Here is a 21,354-nt window from a genome sequence, read left to right on the forward strand (position 1 = left end):
CTTTTATTTCTTCAGCAGACACCAGGGAGACAGAAATAAAGTCTGCGCGCCACGGCTGTGAGTTTTAAAGCTGGCGGGGAGGGGAAGAGTTCTAAAATTTACACTTAGCTATCTCGTGTGAGCTTCAAGTGAGAGTTGATTTACCACATTTACCTCCCTTCCAAGTACCATGCACCCGGAGCAGTGAAGAGCTAAGCACCCGGACCCCTGAGGGCCACTTATTTTTAGGTAACAGTTTATAGAAATGTTTGTATAAGCATTTTTCAGAAAAAAAGATCATCACACTTTTAAGTACAAAAAAGAAAAGAGGTCCTGTAACCTGTGGGATTCCTGGTTCTAGCACGTGAAAGGCATGAAGATGCTTCAGGAAGCATCTCTGAGATTGACGCCAGTAGCCAGAAGAAGAGAAAAGCCACAGGAGTAGCCGGTAAAGGCGAGTAGTGGGTAAAGTTCTTGCCGTGAGAACACGGAGTCAATGTATTGGGCGGACAGCAGTTGAGGAAGACATCCTGCGCCAGCAGCTGACCTCTACATGCGTGTGCACGTGTGTGCAAACCACTCACGTGCATTTACACACGCAAACCACGTGTGCAAACCACTCACGTGCATTTACACACGCAAACCACATGCAACACAAAGGCAAAAAGATTAGCACGAAGTCTGGGGAGAAGGGTTAGAAGTTCTTCTCTTCTGCTGTGGAAGTCAACACAGAGGTTGTTTGAGATGGCTCAGGATGGGGAGAAGACAGATACTTCCATTTCTAGACAGTGGACGGCCAGAACCCAACAGGGATAGCCGTCATTGCAAAGCTCTTGCAATTGGAGCTATCGGATCTCCCTGAACATGTTAATCAAACAGTGGGGCCCTTCATCTTCTCAGGAGAGTTCAAATGGTCCTTTCCAGAGACACCAAAATGAACTAAGTTTCCCCAAGAAGCTCTCAGTTGTTTTTTTTTTCCACCCCAATTTTGAATACGAAATGGTTAGCCTACGTTTGGAGCTAGACAGTGACCTAACTAAGTCGTTTCTCAGATAGGATCTCAGACAGCTAACCAGACAGCTAAGGTTGGCCTTGAATTCTGGATCCTTCTGCCTCTGCCTTCCAAGTACAGGGATCTGAAACCATCTAACTCACCTCCTTCTGCTGTCTACCACGAAGTAACACAGTGTTGTGTAAAAGTTGACAAATTATGACCCAGAGGTCAAATCTGCCCCTATCCAATATTTTGTAGATTTTACAAGCTTAGAATATCTTTTCTATTTTCAGTAGCATGAGAGTTATCACATGCTATGTTAAAACTATATGGGACTCATATTTCTGTGACTCGTCAAAAGTTTTAGGGGAACAGGCTACAATCCTTCAACATAAGGGGTCTAAGTTAGTCGTGTCTACACGGAAGAGGCCTAATTGCAAAGTTGACAGTTTGGGGTGTCTGTATGGGCCACGGGGCCTAAAGTGGACTCATTATATGGCTCTCTATTTAGATGTTGCTGACCCCCGAGTGTGATCCTGGAGAAGGCACTCAGCTTCATGGTCCTGTGGTGAGAATTCAAGAAAGCATGCATGGTATTAGTGTCCAGAAGGGGGGCACCGAGGCATGCACCTGTAACCCTGACTGCTTTGGGGGCTCTTGAGGGGAGCTTATGAGTTCAAAGCCAGCCCTGGGTTGCATGGGGAGACCCTGTATCAACACATGTACCCCACACTCTGTTTTCCTCCAAAAGCTATATATATCTTACGATATAGATATAGATATAGATATTGTAAGGGTGTCAGGAATTTCTATTATTGCACACAGGAAAATCCTAGCCAAGAGATAAAGTGACTTTTCAGGGCTATAGGGATTGCTAGAGGAAACATCTAGAGGAAACGTGGAACACTTCCTGGTTCTCTTTGCCCATGCTATGCTGTATATATATAAAAAAAAACCCTTCAAAATCAAGTGAAACATTCGTGAAGTATCTGCTGCTGTTTCTAAAGAGCGCCATGGCCGCTGCAAACGAGAACTTCATCCCGCTGTCAAAGCTCCTAGAGCTGCCCAAAGGCCATCTACGAAATATTAGTGGTTTCCAGGTCTCTACCTCAAACTTTCAGAAATTAAGATTTTCTTCATCCTTTCTTTTTAAGAAGACAACAAAACTCAGCCCTAAAACAGACCAGACTAGTCCGTGAACATTCAAGGATGTTTATTATCTCAGGGTAACATAGCCTGTGGATCCAGCACCCCCAACACAGTTAACCCTTTCATGCTATTAATACTATTCCAGGTTTTACTTATTCTTTGAAACCTTTTAACTCTAGATTCTCTGCTCACTAGCCACCTTTTCCAAGGCTTTTCTCATAAGAGGTCTTTTCCCCTGAATCCGCAGCCAACTGGTCATTCCATTAAGTCCCGTTTCATCGTCAGCTGTACACAATGTCAAACTCTTAGTCATTTGCCGCTGTTGTCCAATGGTCCACTACTTTTCCTCCAAGGGTCTGGTCTTATACAAACTGTGACTCCCTAAGACCAGCACACACGCTGTGGCTACCTCACTGTCAGAGTTTACACGATAAACAAGCCGTTAGCAACTGCTTCGTGCAAGGATAAATGAACAGCCACAAATGCATCGTACAGATTGAATAAGTAATACCCCCGGACGCCTCTGTGATTGTGAAATAACTTCTGGAAAATGTGGGCTTTAGGGGCAAGGAAAGGGACGTGAAAGTCCAAGGGGGACTCCTAGAGATGCGGAAGGGAGGAGAGGGCAAGAGATGGTTATCGAAAGGGAAACGCGAGGGGAGGAGGAGATCAAACTGCACCACACGCAAGTGTGGAAATGTCACAATTCAAGGCAGCGTGCTGTACGGTTAATATAAGCTAATGTAAATCAAACAAATCAAAAGTATAAATGCACCCCAGTCAAAATGGAGCCTACGTCTTCTAATTGGAAGGTGAGCTCTATGCTTGCTGCTTCAGAGAGAGCAGCTTTATAGTACTGCAGAATGTTCAGTAGGACATGGATAAGAGGCACAGGGGCAAGGACTTACCCAAGTCTTTTTTATTCAATCTACCTAGGAAGGATTATGCTAAAGTCCCACACAAGTATAATTTTGATCCGCATGTATGCCATACCTATAGCAACACGGCCTAAAATATGAGCACGGAAGGTATATTTTATTTTAATGGCAGACAAGCATCCTGAATGTGTCCCAGGAAGGGGTCTTTTCCATTAACTTTTATAAAAGCTTCCATTTCAAACTTTGATTAACATCTGACAAGCAAGTTTAAAAAGCTCTGCTTGGAGCGTAAGTTTGGGGCAAAATGCATCTTGGCGAAACTACTCTGAGATTACACTGACGGGCTGGGCGAGAATATCCTAATTTGTTTTGTTTTGTTTGGAGTGTGGAGAAAAGAAAGAGAAAAGGAGAGAGGAGTCATGGACCCTACTTTACGGTTGCCATGGATGCAAGGTCAGTCTTCCACACTTGGATCTACCAGCAGAGTTCAGACAGGTCAACGTGTGACCGGCCCAGGCCCTGGGGTTAAAAGTTCAAGCCGCGATGGAAAAACCAATATGTCCACGCAGAGTATGCTGTACAATTTATTTCAATTTACATCAAGCCATGCATATAAAATTTAGATAAATTCCATTCAAATCTGATGTTGCCTGACACACAATGTATGCAAACAGATGTCTGTGGGGCTTTTTCTGTGCTATAGAAAACAACATTAAATTTAAAAATATGTCTCTGGGAATTCTTTATTGAATTACAAAATGAACATAATTTTAACTTAAATGTTTTCATTCTTTCTTCTGATTTTCTTTGGTGGGATCTTAATAATTCCTCGGTTCTCAATCTACTCTGTGTCATATTAAAGAGGATAATGTATATTTACCGCTACAGCTTCAGTGTTATTGTAGTTATAGATTCTATTTATACCTCTTACCACTTTCCACAAATATTTAGTGATTGATATTTCTGATTTCTCTCTGGCTGCTAGGCTCATCTCCCTCCCCTTCCTGGGAACCAACAAGGGTCGTGGAGGCTGCTGGGCCATCTTCCAGCCACAAGGTGGCTCCCCCCAACCCTTCTCTCAAGCCACCAGGGTTACAAACACACCTTTGCTAAGTGCTTAGGAGGACTAGCATCAAGAATCTAATTATGAAATGCCAATGCCATTATTTTCACTGCAAATTCAATGGGTCACAAGCCAGTCTTTGGGACTAAGTTATGATTCAAAAATGGTTATTTGAAAGGAAGAGGAGGAAAAGGACCCTTATGTTCCACCTAATTTCTCTTCACCCCTCTTTCCAAAGGCACAGTCAGCCGAGCTAACATTAGCGTAAAGAAGGAAAATAACGAAGTGCTCCAGAGGGACCTAATTTTGTTGCCTAGGAATAGTGACGGGCAGGAACAAGGTCAGATTTAAGAGGAACGCACCCTGCTGTCTGCTTCTGATACCTGCTTCATGGGGGAGTTTTCATAAGGATTTGGGGCGCTGTCTGAGGAGCCCCACATCATGCCATGGACCAAGAGCAGAGATCTCTCAGTACACAAACTTCAAAGGAAACAAAAACGATTCCCTGCTTCCTTCGTAAAGCCGCAACACTTCCTTCTTGTGACCTATCAAACAGGTGGCATGGCTCATACATGGGGCTTTTACAGACGCCATCGACGGCCAAACTGGGCACAGAGAGGTGAACCAGTCACCTAATTATGCAGAAGGTCTTTTCAGAAGGGCAGGTCCTAATCCTCACGTGTGCCATCCTCTGATCTCAGGAGGGACCACCATTTGAGCAAAGTTACATTTTCCTCAGCTGTAAAACGGAGATAAAAACGAGGCATGCTCTTCTTAGTCAAGACGGAACGAGTTAATACACATAAAGTACTTGAGAGAGTTCTTGATGCCCAGGAGCCAAAGGAGCAGTTGATTACAGACTTGGGCTTCATCCTCCTTGTTTACGCGGACTCTGAGCCACAGTTGTTCAAGCTAGAAGAACATTTGTGGATTTCATAGAGGCAGGAAGTGCATCATTTTCTGGATGCCTGCGAGCTGTCAAGAGACTGACTGGTGGTGTCTGGGATTTTTCTTACTCAAAAAAAAAAAAACCTTAAATGTAAGCATTTTTTTCTGTCAAATCACGGTCTTTCTTTTAGCGCGTTATTTACAAAAGAAACTGCCAATTTCCACATCCTAAGTTTATTTCAGATAACAGTTTAGAAAAATACGCCATGTTACTAAATAGACGTAATGCCCCGAACGATTCGGTTACAGTACTCACATTGTCAACATTTCCATTTTCCTGCTTTAAAACAAAGTCTCCGGGATCTTATTCATGCCAGATTATGACTTGCTAAGCTTCTTGCTAAACTCACAGCACGTGAGTTCCTTGCTTCTAATGTAAATAAACATTTTGAATACCCTGAGAAGCACTGCCTTGACAATTCGCCAGTAAATTTTCAAAAGGTCCAAATGATATCCTTAACTTAAACCGGTCTCTCATAACTCAAGCCCTAGCTAAGGTTTACGTGGACACAAAATCCTGCATTCACATAAATCTTTGTTTGTATAAGGAAGGATCTGGATACAGAGATATAAATACCTATGTGTCCGTGTGTATATATACATGCATGTCCACATGTATGGTATCTTAAAACCTCCCATCTATTTTGAAAAACATATTCAGGGGCCAGGCAAGATAATCGAATCAATTTTCTCTAGCCAAGGAGAGCAGTGTGACATTTTTAATACTTGCTACACTGCCATGCAACTCCTTCTTCTTTATTATCTCTGTCAGCTGTTTCGAGTGCCCAGCAGACACACGCCAGCCCAAGTCCTGACCATTCATTTCTAGTTGGAATTATTTCAAGTTTAACTCTCTAGAACTGCTTCCAGAAACTGTCCTGATGGGAACAGAGGCAGTAGAGAGGAATCCTGATGCAGAGGCGACGTGGCACCTTGCTTTTGAAGGATGCCCACCTTGGTTTTGTCTGCACTTGCACAAGTGTGATTTCAGAAGATGCTCTTTCTGTTCTGGCAGTGTGTGTGTGTGTGCAGTGTGTGTGTGCAGTGTGTGTGTGCAGTGTGTGTGTGCAGTGTGTGTGTGCGGTGTGTGTGTGCAGTGTGTGTGTGCAGTGTGTGTGTGCGGTGTGTGTGTGCAGTGTGTGTGTGTGTGTGCAGTGTGTGTGTGTGGTGTGTGTGTGTGTGTGTGTGTGACTAGAAGCAGTGTCTTTTTGTTGCCGGAAGCAGTTTTTGTGGTTATGCACCAACTTTCTTTATATTCTTAGCAGTTTACCCCCCCACCCTCCTTTAACGCCAGTTACAGGCATCAGTTAACAGAGCCCCCTCCACGAACAGCTGTACTGAAGAAATGTAGCAATTTGTTATTTGCTACACTTTGGGGGTATCTGTCCTATGGGTTTTCTAGCCAAAGGCTTATATGTTTCCCAAGAGAAATTTACTTTCATGAGAGAAGAAAATAGAGGCAAATCACTGCTGTTAGACCCTGAAGTCAGAGACACTGCTTTGTTATCCTGTATATGGGAAGTTTAAAAAAGCCCACAGTTATATAGGCAATCATGGTCCCAATCCGTCTCTCATTCTTTCCCAATGTGAAAAATGACAAATGGAACCAAATTTTTCTCTGTCAATAGAATGTGTATGATTACAGCTGTTCATATTTCCACTCTAATGAAGGGCTGCACATTTAATTGTAAGATTTATTAGGGACCATACACTGCTGTGTACATGCAAAACAGTTAATCGACATCTAAAATGCTGGTTGTTTATTCTGACATTAATGATCATATTTCTTCATTTGAAACGAAGAGCATTTTGGGGGGAATGTATTTTGTTTCCTCCAAATAAGAAATTAATAAAGTCAATGTAAGAAATAAAAAGAGCCAGAAGGAAAAGAATATTGATTTATGTATGTAAGGCTGAGGAGGGGGGGATACAGGGATGCTTTATTTATTTATTTATTTCTAAAGTCCATAATCCCCCCTTCTGCTGGCAACAAGAGGGTTGATTGCCAGCTTTGTTTGATTTCGCAGAGATCGCATCCGAGGCCGGGTTCATAAGCAGGTGAAATGATGGAGTTTATTGCAACGCACATCAACACTGAAACTAAATAACTGTGTTGCCATCGCAGTCCCGCCGAAAGACGGATGGTAAACTTGACCTGCCGCTGGTACTATCCGATTGCCATTTTTTATTCCCCCTCCGCTGCCCCCCCCAGGCTGAGCCACGTTGAGTAAATGCATGTGCACGGTCAGGTCAGACCCCTGGATCGGGTGAAACTCCGTTCACATTTGCATACAGGCGGAGTCTCACAATGAAAGCCCATCTGTTCCCGTCTCAGAGTACAAATCGAGTGTCACCCAGCTCACCGCAAACGACAGCAGCACGGCCATTAGACGGAGGAACACTCGGCTCAGGTTACGGATATGGAACTGCTGATTTGGGTTTAAATATCTGATAACTGAAGACTTTTCATTCTATAGGAACAAAGAGTGAACTTTGAACTGTTCAGGGGACACCTTCCCCTAAGATTGGGCTCCCCGGTTTCTATCCATTTCTAATACTTTACTGTTATATTTCCCACTGTCTCAGTTTTTGTATAAAAATTAGCCAGGGTGACTGTCACGATGTTCTAAATAATTGCTCCCTTTAAAGGGGGTGGGGGAGCAGGAGTGTGCTGTAAATAGAAAATGAACTCTGAACTCTATATGCCCTCAGAGGTCATTAATATCGTGGCAATGTTGTTCCTTGAACTTCTAAGTTTTACCAGGGTGGAATTTTTAGTTGTAAGAGTTTAACCAAAGTGTGAACTGCCCCAGCCCTTCAGCCCTCCCTCCCAAGACCATTCAGTTACGCGAGGCACCTGTCTCTTGGTTTGTCTCCACTCACGGGCCTCCTGTTTATTCCAAAGTAGTTTATCAATCACAATCTGAATCGCAGAGGATTTCCCCCCTTCCTTGTGCTCTTTCTCCTTTCTTTTTAAAATTCAGCAAGTACCTTAGAGTTTACAGACAAAAAGCACATAGGATCTGACAAAAAGACAGAGCTGTTTGCCAGGAACCCCAGGATAATAAAGCCCGTCCAAGCAGCAGACATGAGAGATACAAGGAAATTCATGAGCAAAAATACAGGCAGGCTTTCATCCAATGCCTTCTTGTACTGTTTTATAGCAGGAGCTTATGTCTATGAAAGTGTTTCGGAGGAAGACACAAGCAACCGGGGCTTGAGTGCACGTGTTTGTGTTTGAAATAATCTCTTTGCACTGTGCCTCACGAATCACACTCACCACTAAAGTAGCATTTGGGCCCTTATCCCAGGTGGGTGGGATCCCTGTCCACACATCCGAGCCCCGGTGTGGAGCAGAGAGAGCATCGCCACTAGTCACACCCCTGCGTGTCCCACCAGCAATCACACCAGATGTGGTCTGCAATTCACCCTGCGACCGCATGAAAGGATTGAACATCTGTAAGAACTTCCTGGGCTCGCTTAAAGCAACTGTGCAGTTTTCTTATACAGATTTCTTTCGCAGAACACGTCCTACAACTATGCCACAGAGCCTAGCGTACTGAGAAGACACACGGAATCCAGAATGTTTAGAGGCCATGCCACCTCGGGCAGGGCTCCTTTACCCGAGTAAAGTGGAACTGTGCTCGCATTGTTTGCCCTTTAAAAATTACACCGGGGCAAAGAAAAGATCGGGGGTGGCGGGAGGTGGATTTTTCTTTCTTTCGTCTTCTTTTTTTCATCTTATGCAAAAGCTTACGGTCAACCTTAATGGAAGTTCTACAAGTACTGGAAGGCAGAATAGCCTCTTTGTTTCAAAAGAATGTCCAAGACAAGGCTGAAGTTTGGCTCCACTTTGTCAAGTTTAAGGGGAGATTGAATGAGAGAGAGAGAGAGACAGAGAGAGACACAGAGACACACACAGAGACAAGAGAGAGACTGAGAGGCAGAGACACACACACAGACAGAGAGAGACAGAGAGGCAGAGACACAGACAGACAGACACACACACATTCACACACACACACACACACACACACACACACACACACACACACAGAGAGAGAGAGAGAGAGAGAGAGAGAGAGAGAGAGAGAGAGAGAGAGAGAGAGAGAGGCAACTTTCCTAGCTGTCTTCCCATTGCCTCTAGCTTGCGTTTGATGGTCTCCTGTGAACAAGACAGGGATCTCCAGTAGGGATGTGTGACCACGTGATGTCCTGGAGCCGGGCTGTTTCCTTGCCTCCCGTGCTGCAGGGTGTCTTGTGGAGATCAGTGACAAAGCCTCAGATTGTGACAACGGGAATAGGGCACTTGTGGTTTTCTTTCTATCCCTGTCAGGAGAAAATGTCTCAGAGAGGGGACACAGCTGCTCTCACTCTGTGTCACTACAGGGGCGTGACTGGGACTGAGCCTGCTCCCAAAAAGATGAGCCAACTTGTTTATAGACATATTGGTTGCTCAGTCTCTTGTTATGCGCTGTTGGTGGGGGTGTGTGAACAGGAACCGAACCTTGAACTTAGTTTCCCCTTTGAACTCGTGACCTTTGACAAGATTCCCCATGCGTTCCCCTTCAGACAGATTTCATCACAATTACAGCCCCTTGCACTTGAGTTAAAGATATATAATCATTGATTTGACCTAATTATCTGATACATCCCTTTCTTTGCAAGGTGAGCGCTAAATGTGTGAAGAGAAGCTGACCCGTGAAGTTCTGATATTCAATTTTTATTCTAATCATCATAAAACACGTCCAGTCTCAGTCCGTTTTTCTCTAGTTTCCTTCTGGCCCCTTCCCTGAACCCACTATTCCTTCAAATTCAACAATGCCCCCTGGGCTTCAAGCTGCTTGGCAACAGATCTTCCAAGGCATTATGCGCTACGTGTTCCAAGTGTCATTTTTAAACAACAACAAAAACCCTAAAGACGGACTCCGCACTGGAAAGTCGTTGCTCACCCCTGTCTTTCTCGGAAACAAATCTGAGGAGGTGGAAGGGTGGAGACCAGAACGTTCCCACAAGGTCCTGAGATCATCTGACTTTTGAGCGTCCCTCCGCTACAATTCAGCCTTTTCCCTAATAATTTATAAACTTTCGATTACAAAGTGGCCAGCCACAGGCGGTATAATCAGAGACTACAGGGGAGTCTCTGTTTCTCAGATGGAGTGTGGGGAGAGGGGTGCCAGCGGAGGCCTGCTGAGTTTATTACAACATATACCAGGCAAAGATCTTCGTAAGAGGGTTTAAATCAGAGAACAGGTTCTTCGAAATAAAACGCATGATTTAAACGCGAACCCAGAGCCGAGAACTCCTTTAATTGACCTTTAAAGGCGGTTGTGTTTCTCTCTACCTCAAGGGAAGCTTTGGAAGGAATAAACTGAAATCGTACTGGGTTTTCATCACCTTAGACTTAGGCTCCTGGAAAATAAGATGAATCACAAAAAAGTTAAATTTAGGAGAGTCTTCACACTTCTTTGGGTCATCCCTCCGCATGCGCCATGTTCTCTCCCAGGTGGAGTGAGCTGTTCTTCTTTATGTTATTTTTAGCACTTGTAGACCAGGCTGGCCTCAGAGATCTGCCTGCTCTGCCTCCCAAGTGCTGGGATTAAAGGTGTGCGCCACCACCGCCCAGCAAAAATTAGAAAAGTTTTAGAAGTAACTTTTCATCTGACCACCACAGTGGATTGCTATGCTGAATTTTATTCTTACCAGACAATTTTGAGTGGACTTTAAATCCAAAGTCCCAAACAAACGGGAAGGGGAAAAATGTGTGTGGCCAAACTTGCTAAGGTAGGACATTTTCAGTGTGTACTGAGGTAAGCCTTCAGAAGATGGACATTGTCTGTGACGTCAGCTGTAATAGGGTTGGCCAGGCATCCCAAAATGAGCAGGGGGGAGCTCCATGACACGGGGCCAATAGATAGAGTTTCTAAAGAAGATATCCAAACGTGTTTTATTCTTTCATGGAGGAAAGTAGAGAACAGTATAGAACATTCTGAGGAAGGGCTGAGAAAGCCTGGTCTTTGCTCCGCTCTTGCCCAAGGGCCTGAGTTGCAATCAAGGATGTGTGTGACGAGAGCATCCCATAGCCAGACGGTCGGGTTCCTGTTAGAAGCACATCACTGACTATGACAACCACACTCTCCATTCCTCTTTGGTTACCATAAGAGCCTCAGTATTACCATATAACAATCCTGGTGGCTAGACAATGCTCCAGGACACAGAGAAGTGGGTGTCCAGTCTGTGAGAGAAATGTTGCCTTTAACAGGGCTTGTTTGGAGCCTCACGATGGTTTAGTGATAGACAGCCGGAGAAACAAAATTTGACCGAAAGAAACTTTTCCTCGCTCGCAATCCTGACTCTCAGGACTGGGAGTCAACTAAAACTCTGTATTTACATGACGATTTTAGGATGGACGCAAATATATATGGAAATGCTGCAGTGTGTACTTTTTTTTAAAAAGATAAGCCATATATCCCTGGGGGTGGAGCTGTGGCAGGATCTTCTGCAGTAGAGATTCCTAATGCGGTATCTGCGACGCCCTGAAATTAGATGCAAATGTGCAAGTGTGCCTGCTCTATGCGCGCTCATTTTTATGGCAAGGAGAGCCACTGCTACCTAGTGATAAGAAAAGAAATAAAAGCACAAAAATAATTATGATAATTTCCAAAGAAAAGGAGCTGAAAGCCAACTAATGGCCACCATCGCCTCTTGCAGACAGCAGAGATTTTCAAACTTTAAAAAGGATGCTTCAGTTAGAATCTTTTATCCGGGGTCTCTTATACATGTCTATCTGAATTGACAAATCACATATATGATTATGTCTTTGTAGCATACATGCTAATAATAATCCATTCCTATTACAGCAACTGCTTTTATTCCTGCACCCGTATGCCATGTGTCCCAGATCATCCAGCATGCCTCAGTTGACTGAGTCCCCTCTGTCACCCCAACCTTCCATAAAGATGAGGTCTGCAAACCAATAATAACAATTAGAGATCTCTTAGAAATATAATCCGCCACGTGCTAGTCACTTCCTATAGCTTCTTCCAACCATAGTAAAAATAAAACACCAAATCCTACAATGGCTTAAAAGACGCTCCATGGCCTGGCCCCCTTTGCTTCTTCATCCTTCCTTCCAACGCCTGGTCTCACTTACTTAACTCTAACCGCTAAACTGTGTGCCTCTCCCAATCAAATGTAAGTTCCTGAGTTGAGGGCTTTGTCGGTTTCTTCTTCTACACTCTTAACAGCTAAATCTCAGGTCTGGTACATTGTTGGGTCCTCAAGAAATAAATGAGGAAAGAATATTTAAAGTGACCGCTTTCTACCTGTTCACTGGCAGTGACCCTCAGAAGAACATTCACGGTAGGAGCCACCGCTCTGAGAGGCACGACCCATCAGAGACACTGCTTTACCTTCTCTCAGCTCCTAGCACTGCCAACATTTTCCTTCCAGTCTGTCACGATTCTTTTGGGTCATGCTCATTTGCATATCTTCCTCACTAGTCTTTATGGGGAAAATCCCACTCTGATCTTTTCTCTCAGCCTCCTCCGTTGTATCCAACACGCAGCAGGTGCCCCAGCTCTGGACCACAGGCAGGGCTGACAGTCATATTCTGGCCATGACAAACTGGGGCTGGCCTACTCATGCAGGATGCTAGCCCCTTGGAGCCACACTGACTGATGATCCCTGGTCCTGCACTCAGATGGATGTTCATGGGCACTCATCTGTTGACAAGGCTGAATGAAGAAGAAAGACTCCCACTGGAAACAAATTTATGAAAAATCGCCAATTCCTCATACGGCCATAGAGGGAGAGGCCGTCTCAACGTTGATATGAGAAAGGAACGAACATAAGAGACTAAACATATTAGATTGACATTCATCTCTTTTTCAGAGGTCATCTCCCCCAAAGAAGTGGAACTATCGCAAACGCGGCATCTACATAATAATGTTTATATATATAGACCGTATTGAATTAGATTAAGAAATCACTATGCAACGTGAACAATTTTAGAGATGAGGAAATGAAAGCATACAGAGATTTGGCTCAGCATAATTCCACACTTAGGCTAGTACAGGGATCCTATAAAATGCCCATTTAAAATCTTTTAAAAGAAACTCAAATATAGAGAGATATAAATAATTTTCACATATCAAAAATTAAAACTCGAAAAAACGATAACGGACAAGTCCTTTAGTATTTCTACATCTGACAATCTGTGTCCGTCGACAGAAGGAAATGAAGTCAAGAACTTCAGGTCTTTCCATGGTCTCAGTAATTCACATAAGAGTCCAGTCGCAGGACAGGGCTAATTGCCAGCACCCACCTAGGGACTCACAACCGTCTTTAACTCAAATCCCGCCGATCTGACGCCCTCTTCTGGCTTCTGTGGGCACCATACAGAGTGGTACAAAGACATACAGGCAGGCAAAACATCCACATGCATAGAAAAGAAAAATGAATCAAACCAAAAACTTAAAAGAAGAATCTAATTGGATTTTTCGGGATTCTTATGTGTTTTGGTGGATATTTAACAGTTAAGGACAGAATAAATATTAAACTCTCGAGAGACACTGACTTTGGAGGTGTCCCAGAAGTCATCAAAACAGGGAAGCAGCGAGCGTGGCACAGAGGTGGGAACTGACGTGCTTTGAGAGTAAAAAAAAAGTGGATTCAGTCAGCGGGGTGAGTGGGGCAATCAACAGGTCTGGGGGAGAATAACCCCAAATGCAAGCATCTATACAATGGGAACGTTCAGTGGCAGAATACTTAGCCTAGTGTGTCCAAAAGCCTGAGTTTGATCTCTAGCAATACACACACACACACACACACACACACACACACACACACAGAGTCACAGAGAGGGATAGCAAGAGAGGGAGAGAGAGAGAGGCATACACAGAGAGGCAGAGATGAGAAAGAGAGAGAGAACACTTAGAAGCCATAATGCTATAAAAGATGCCACGGCAACAGAAAAGGTAAGATAAGCCCTGAAGACAATGATTTTGGATTTTGCACATGACACCGCAGTTCCAAAGGGAAGGACCCATGTGGGTCTGTATTCCATATATGGGAACAGCCATGTGGTTCTGTATTCCTTATATGCAACAGCCATGCTGAAACAGACCGCTGGTCCATCCTTTCTGCCACACTGCCCTGACAGTGAGCAGATGTTTCAGAGAAAAGATCTACTCTCCCAACCCCAAGCCAATAACACACCTAATGGGGCAACACTGTATCACGCGCATCGTTTCTGTTCCACCTCGGATGGCAATTACCTTCTAGCCAAGGCAGGAGGCTGGCTCAGGCTGATTTCATGCTGGGTGGCCCACTTAAGAGGTCCCACTTAAAATGACATCAAGCTGCTCTCTTCCTTCAGCTGGCTTTCCTGAGACACTAAACTCCTTACAGCTTGCAGACACCACTGCCAGTCTCCGACGCTCCTGAGTTTAGAATCCTGGAGGTATAGGACAAGTGGCTGGATTTGTGCTGGTGACAGCTCCGACAAGAGTCGTTACTTCCTTCAAAGTTAAGGTGTTTAAGTTTTACTTAATTTTTTTTCAGTGCCAGGGCCTCACACAAGCCAAGAGCTCTACCACTGAGCTACATCCCCAACCCTAAAATTAAGGTTTAATACTTTGCAATTTAATATGTAAACTTAACAATAGTATCTAACACTATTAATAAATTTAATCATAGTGTTTAATATTATTATTAAATAATATTTCAATGTAGTCAAAGTCTTGAGCACTCTTAATTTAATGACATTTTGAAGTGGAGGAAATGAACGTTTTATTTTCAATGTTTTCTTTAAAAATTTTTTAGATTACAATTATTTATTTATTTATTTATTTATTTTGGGGGTGGGCACTACAGGGCACACCCAGAGATCAGAGAACAAGTTGTGTGAGTTAGTTCTCTCCCGACACTGTGCGGGTCCCAGAGATTGAACTTAGGTTGTCAGGCTTGGTGGCAAGCATCTTTAGCCACTGAGCCATCACACTGTCCCCCCAAAATGAACTTTTAAAGTATGAATAAGGGCTGGAAAGTGGTGGGAACACCTTTAATCCCAGCACTCAGTAGGCCGAGGCAGGCAGATCTCTGTGAGTTCAAGGCCAGCCTGAACTACGTAGTGAATTCCAGGACAGCCAGGGCTACACACAGAAACCCTGTCTTTGGGGGTGGGGTTTGGATGAGGAAGAAAGGAAGTAAGTATTCATTTGCACTTTGTTGACGGTCCTCAGAGAGATCAAAATAGAAGAAACAGACCAGAATGGCAAAGGAAGCTTGCCAGAGCTGTATCTTGTCATGTTTTAGTACCTGAGGAAGGGGACGTAAGTCCACTGTAGAAGCACTGTGTTTGAGTTTCAGAACCCACACCGTGGCTCAAACTGCCTCTTGTCCCAGGGCATTAAGAGCCCCCTTCCCACCTCTCTGGGTACCAGGAACACACAGGGTGCACCATGCATGCATGCAGACAAAACGCTGATATGCATAAAATAATGAACTAAATCAATCTTTAAAAATAATAGTAAAGAAGATAGACACAAGAAACTTAAACCTGGGACTGGGTGGGCTGTTACTGATGCAGATGGAGGTGCACCAGCATCCTGGATCCCCAGTACATTTGTTATACATCGCATGGATGAGGAATTGGGGCGTTCACTAATCTGGGAGGGTGGGGGCCATGACCATGGATTGGGATAAGGAAGTTACAGTCAGTACTTTTCGCTCATTCTATTTTTAGCTTAAAGGTCAACTCAGTCAACATCCAGACTTGGACCAGGGGAAGACCTTGCCAGTCCCAAGAATGATGTGTAATGCTGCACTCTTTGAGGATTTGGGGGGACCTGCCACCTAGCTCCCAAATAAATCACCCACAGAGGTTTATTCTTAGTTACGAATGCCCAGCTTTAGCTTGGCTTGTTTCTTGCCAGCTTTTCTTTACTTAAATTATCCCGAGTACCTTTTGTCTCAGGGCTTTTATCTTTCTCTGTTTCTGTATACCTTCCTTTACTTCTTACTCTGTGACTGGCTGGGTGGCTGGGTGGCTGGGCGACTGGCCCCTATGTCCTCCTCTCCTTGTTCTCTCCTCCCAGATCTCTCCTATTTATCCTCTCTGCCTGCTAGTCCTGCCTATCCTTGCTCCTGCCTCGCCATTGGCCATTTAGCTCTTTATTAGACCATCGGGTGTTTTAGACAGGTGACGAATCACAGCTTCACAGTTACAGTTAATCAAATGGAAGAGTAGCACACCTGAAAGTAATATTCCCCAGCACATGAGCCTGAAGTCTTGGCATCCTTCACGTGACTGTACTCATGCCGCATTCTTTCTTTTTCTTTTCTTCTATTTTTTTCTTTTATTTTTTCGAGATAGGCTTTCTCTGTGTAGCAGTACTGGCCGTCCTGGAACTAGCTCTGTAGACCAGGTTGGCCTGGAACTCACAGAGATCCACCTGCCTCTGCCTCTGCCTCCTGAGTGCTGGGATTAAAGGCGTGCACCACCACTACCCAGCTTGAATACTCATTCACACGGGGGTACACTCACTCTCCTTGGCAGAGCGGATCTTGGGCTCACAGCGCTAGAGGGTTCAGTCCATTGCTGTGAGCCTGCCATGGCAGCAGTGTGAAACAGAGCAAAAGTCTCACCTCGTGGCTGAGGTCCCACAGTGCCAGTCTAGGCCACACTTCTAATGACCCTAAGGCCTCCTCACTAGTAGGAATTCCACAGCTCTCAACTGTGCCCTGCTGAGGCACAAGCCTTTATTGTGCAAACCTGGGGGGGGGGAAGGGATACACACAAGGTCAAAATGATGGTAGTTCTTTTAGTAATCAACAGAAAGAACAACAGAGGCGCAAAATAACTAGGGTATTCTTAAAATGAGACACCTGACAACCCAGGAACCATAATAAAGCCAAAAGAAACAGCACACACTTCTTACCAGCGGTGTCTATTACAGCAAGAAACAGTCTCCCGTGAACCACAAACAACCAGGAAATAACTCAAGAGCATGTCACCCAGAAAACCCCAAAGTGTAAATAAATGATCTTATTGGTTCTCTGTGTACTTTAAGGAGCCTCTAAGTCAATTCTAGAAGCTACAATAAATCAATAATATTATCTTTAAATTAAACTGATATTTATAAGCATGGCAGCCTCTCGAAAGTCAAAGTGTTTACTATTCTCAAAACAAGGCCGCCATGAGAACCTGTAGCCTTGCAAACATGTAACTGTTCAGTAAACTTAAAACGTTTGGTTATCTGGCCTGAATTTTGTAACTCTTCAAAACAGTTATAATTATTGCAGCACAGAAGTACAGGAAGGTTCTCTTAAACCCTTTGTGGGGGCGTGGGATAGCAGTTCTTGTTATCAGCAATAACAGTGGTTAAAAGGGCAGTGATGAGTAAAATTCACACAGACATCAAAATTCTCATTAGCTGTTATCATTCTGGCCAGGGAGGGAGAGGGGACAGTGATTATGGAAGCCATTAATCGTGTTCTCTTTCTAGCGGAAACCAGGGTCTCTGGCAGAGCCACCTGCACCGAGGCCAGCATCCACACGGCGAAAACCTGGGCTTCTGAGGTTTTGGAAGGTCTGGTTATCATTTTTGAGGGTGATACTAAACAGGGAACACAAGCCATCTAAGCAGGATGTAGAGCAGAAAAAGCAAGGCATTTAGGTAACCAATAACCCAAGCAGAACTCAGAGGGAGCCGTTCATTTGTCGGGTTTCTGTTTCCTGAAAGGCAGAGAGGATGGTCCTTCAAGACATCACCTGGGCCGATAATTTATGTCCCTAAATGTAAATGTGTGACTCACTGAAGAGGGAGATGCCCGACCTATCTTAAAGGGCCTTGAAGGAGTAATAATCCATGCTGGCCTTCGGTATCTAGCTCGTCCTTCTGGTTCATTGTCTTCAAAGGTAAAATTCTCTCACTGGCTCCACCTCCATCTCCCTTGCTAAGGACGTAGGAAGAAGGTCTTACCACTGTTCATCAGCACCATGGCAACGCTCTGACGCTAGTCCCTAAGCCCACGTTCAACCCACAACATAGAGCTGACCATGTCAGTTCCTGACTAAAACCAAAGAAATCCACAGTTGCCTAAAGGTTAATATCATCATCATCATCATCATCATCATTATTGCTATTATTATTACTTTGAGAAAGTTTCTCTGTGTAGCCCTGGCTGTCCTAGAACTCACTCCATAGACCAGGCTGGTCTTGAACTCACAGAGATCCGCCTGCCTCTGCCTCTGAGTGCTGAGACTAAAGGCGTGCGCCACCACCGCCTGGCTGTAATAAATGCTAAAATCTTCACACCCATTCCTGACCTTGGTCACAGCACTGTCTCCGGCTCCCACCTGCTGCACTTACACCTCCAGCCACACTCAAGTCTCTAGCTCTCCCAAGAAAGCCCTTTGGATGTCTCCTCAGCTTTCGGATTACACAAAGTATCATTTTCTCCAGTGATGTCACCTGACACGGCTGGATGCCCAGACCTGGGCTTTGTGACCATTTTTGTGTCAGCTTGTCTAAGGAGGAAACCGTTTTTTAGCTGTATACAGAACCAGGGTCCCATGCGTGAGGAACACGAGAGAACGGAGGCCGGGAGACACTGGGCAGAGCCTGCCAGGACCTGGAAGAGGAGAACAAGCTTTCAGGTGATGATAGAACAAAGACAGAGGGAGAAAAGAAGCCATGTCCCTGGGGCAGACGGCGAAACGACCTCAGGAGACAGTATCAGAGATTTGGTGGGGACTCCAGAGAGCTAATGGATTTCCAGTACTGAAAACACACGTGAAATATTTTGCTTGCAGAATCCGTGTGATACTTAGTGGCTTTCGGACACTCAACTGAGAGAAAGAATTAGTTTCCCTCTTAGGTGACTAGAAAGTGATCCTTGAAGACATTAGCTTAATAGCTTGGGACTAACAGGGCACCAAATTCAAGGCTTTGTGATAGAGAGTCCCCATCTTTACCTTTCAATCTATTTACTCTTAGATTTTGTGTGCATATATGTAGGTGCGAAGAGTGTGTGGGTGCATGTGTGGTGTGCATGTGTGTGTGGAGGCTAGGGGACAGATTCAGGTGTCATTGCTTACGAACGCCATCCACTTCGAGACAGGGTTTCTCCTTGGCTTGGAGCTCACTGATCTGGCTAAGAAAGGCTGACTCACCATCAAGCCCCAGGGATCTGCCTGTCTCTGCCCTCCCCAGCCTGCACTAGGATACAATGAAAACATCAAACTTACGAATATAAAAAAATAAATGTCATAATCTTATAACCCAGAAAACCCCCACCCAGGAACATTTGCCACAGCCCCGCTCTGCAGTCTTTGCCACCTGCCTTTTGCCTGTCATATATCACGAGCACTCTCCTATGACAATAATGACCCCTCTACTGACAACGTGGGTTTTAATGGCTGCACGGTATTCCATCACATGGCTCTCCTGTAATTTGTTAAACCAATCTCACATGGAAGTAACGAGGCTGTTCCCAGTTACTCGGTGCTCTGGGAGCTGCATTCGCGTATTTCCCTAGACTCTATCCCCAAACCCAAACCTCCGGTTCTGAAGATCTGCACACTTCCAAGGTTTCCGAAGAAGTAGCTTTCTGTTTTTGAATTCTAAGAGAATGCAAATGTACAAAACTCCTATTTGAAGTAAAAGTATGCCCGATATTTTAGTGGTTTTTGTGTGGTGGTTTTTATATTTATTATAGTTTTGTGTGCATGCAGAGACGTATATTTCCAGAAGTGCTGCTCACCACATGTGCTCCCCTGTAACACACTTACACTTAATAAAGTGAACAAGAATGTATGGTGGCAAACGCCCACAATCCCAGCACTAGAGCTGGAGGCACGAGGATTGTGAGCTGAGCTGCAGACTACACAGCAAGACTCCACACCCAAACACACACGATCCCCACTTCCCCCCCTTCTGTACCCAAACACACACGATCCCCACTTCCCCCCCCTTCTGTAACTTTAAAGTAATCTTCTATAAGCACCACTCCCAGTGGCGGCAAAGGCTTCCCTGTATGGTAGTGCCTTCGTTATTTTTCCTTTTTCCCAATTTTTTTTGTAAGCACACCTGAAGTGAACACCCTTAAGATCTTTGTGTCTATTATTCTCATATACTCAAAACACATTCCCCCGTCTGAAGAGATGGCGCAGCAGGAAGACTGCTTGCTGCTCTTCTAGTGAACCAAAGTTAGGTCCCCAGCACCCGTCTTGGGAGGCTGCCTGTGTAACTCCAGCTCCGGGGGATCCGATGCTCCCTTCTAGCCTCTGAGAGCACCTGCATGTAGGCGTGCACGCTTGCACACACACCAACAAACCTTAAAGCACACCACTAAGAAGCCACATGTTAAGTCTAAAGGGCATGAGCATTTGAGAGCTTCCTGCATTTTCTCCGGGTTCCCCTGGAGAAGTCACATCTCATCCGTGTGTGGCATGAGACCACTTCCTATGCGTTTGCCTCACACCGAGCAAGACGCAGTCCGTGGTCAGATAAATATACATATCTGTGCACCTTATTATGCAATGCCCTCCGAGGCCAGGAGAGGGTGTCATATGCCCTGGGTCTGGACTTAATAAATGGTTGTGATCCACCATGTGGGTGATGGGAATTGAACCCAGGTCCTCTGGAAGAGCAGGCAGTGCTCTTAACCACTGAGTCATTGTTCCAGCCCCCACATTCAGAAGTTTTAGGTTTTGCCTCTTCTCTGAGTTAAAGTCATGCAGCATGACTTTTAACCTTTTTGTGCTTTTTGAAAAGGCGTGTGCGTTTGTGTCGGTGCATGTGTACAGGAGTGTGTCCATGGTGTGCCTCTTTGAAGGATCACTTTCTTTCCTCTATTACGATCCCCCTTATTCTCTTGAGATAGGGTCTCTCACTGAACCTAGAGCTCACTGATTCAGCTGGACTGGCTGAATAGCGAGCCCCTGGTGTTTGCTGCCTCTGTCCTAACCCGCAGGGCTGAGTCACAGTGACACCACCTAGCAGGCTATCGTGTGAGCACTGGGGATCCAAATTCAGGTCCCCAAGCTTGCCCACTGAGCCATCTCTCCAGCTATGACCCCTTTCCGCATGCCCAGCGGGCGGCAGCTGCGGTCTGCCACACTGATCACGAAGGGTGAAAAGTCCACACTCAACGGTGCCCAGCGTCACGGCGCTGTGTTTGCTACATTCCGGATGTTAAACGGGCTCTTAAACAGTTTTTCTTCAGTTGGTGTTGGCTTTATTGGGGGCACGGTTCTGTCATTGTCAATCAAGACACATCTCTGAGGGAGGCGTTCATTAGGAACATTTAAGGAAGCCCAAACTGGATCTTCTCCA

General features: G+C 44.9%; 1 protein-coding gene across 1 annotated transcript in view; it reads right to left on the bottom strand.

Moving 5' to 3' along the window:
- Positions 1-21,354, bottom strand: part of Skap1 (src kinase associated phosphoprotein 1) — a 288,633-nt gene that overhangs the window by 173,329 nt on the left and 93,950 nt on the right. The window lies entirely within an intron of this gene.

Source organism: Microtus pennsylvanicus, chromosome 11 (genome assembly GCF_037038515.1).
Source record: "Microtus pennsylvanicus isolate mMicPen1 chromosome 11, mMicPen1.hap1, whole genome shotgun sequence".
Taxonomy (NCBI): Eukaryota; Metazoa; Chordata; class Mammalia; order Rodentia; family Cricetidae; genus Microtus; species Microtus pennsylvanicus.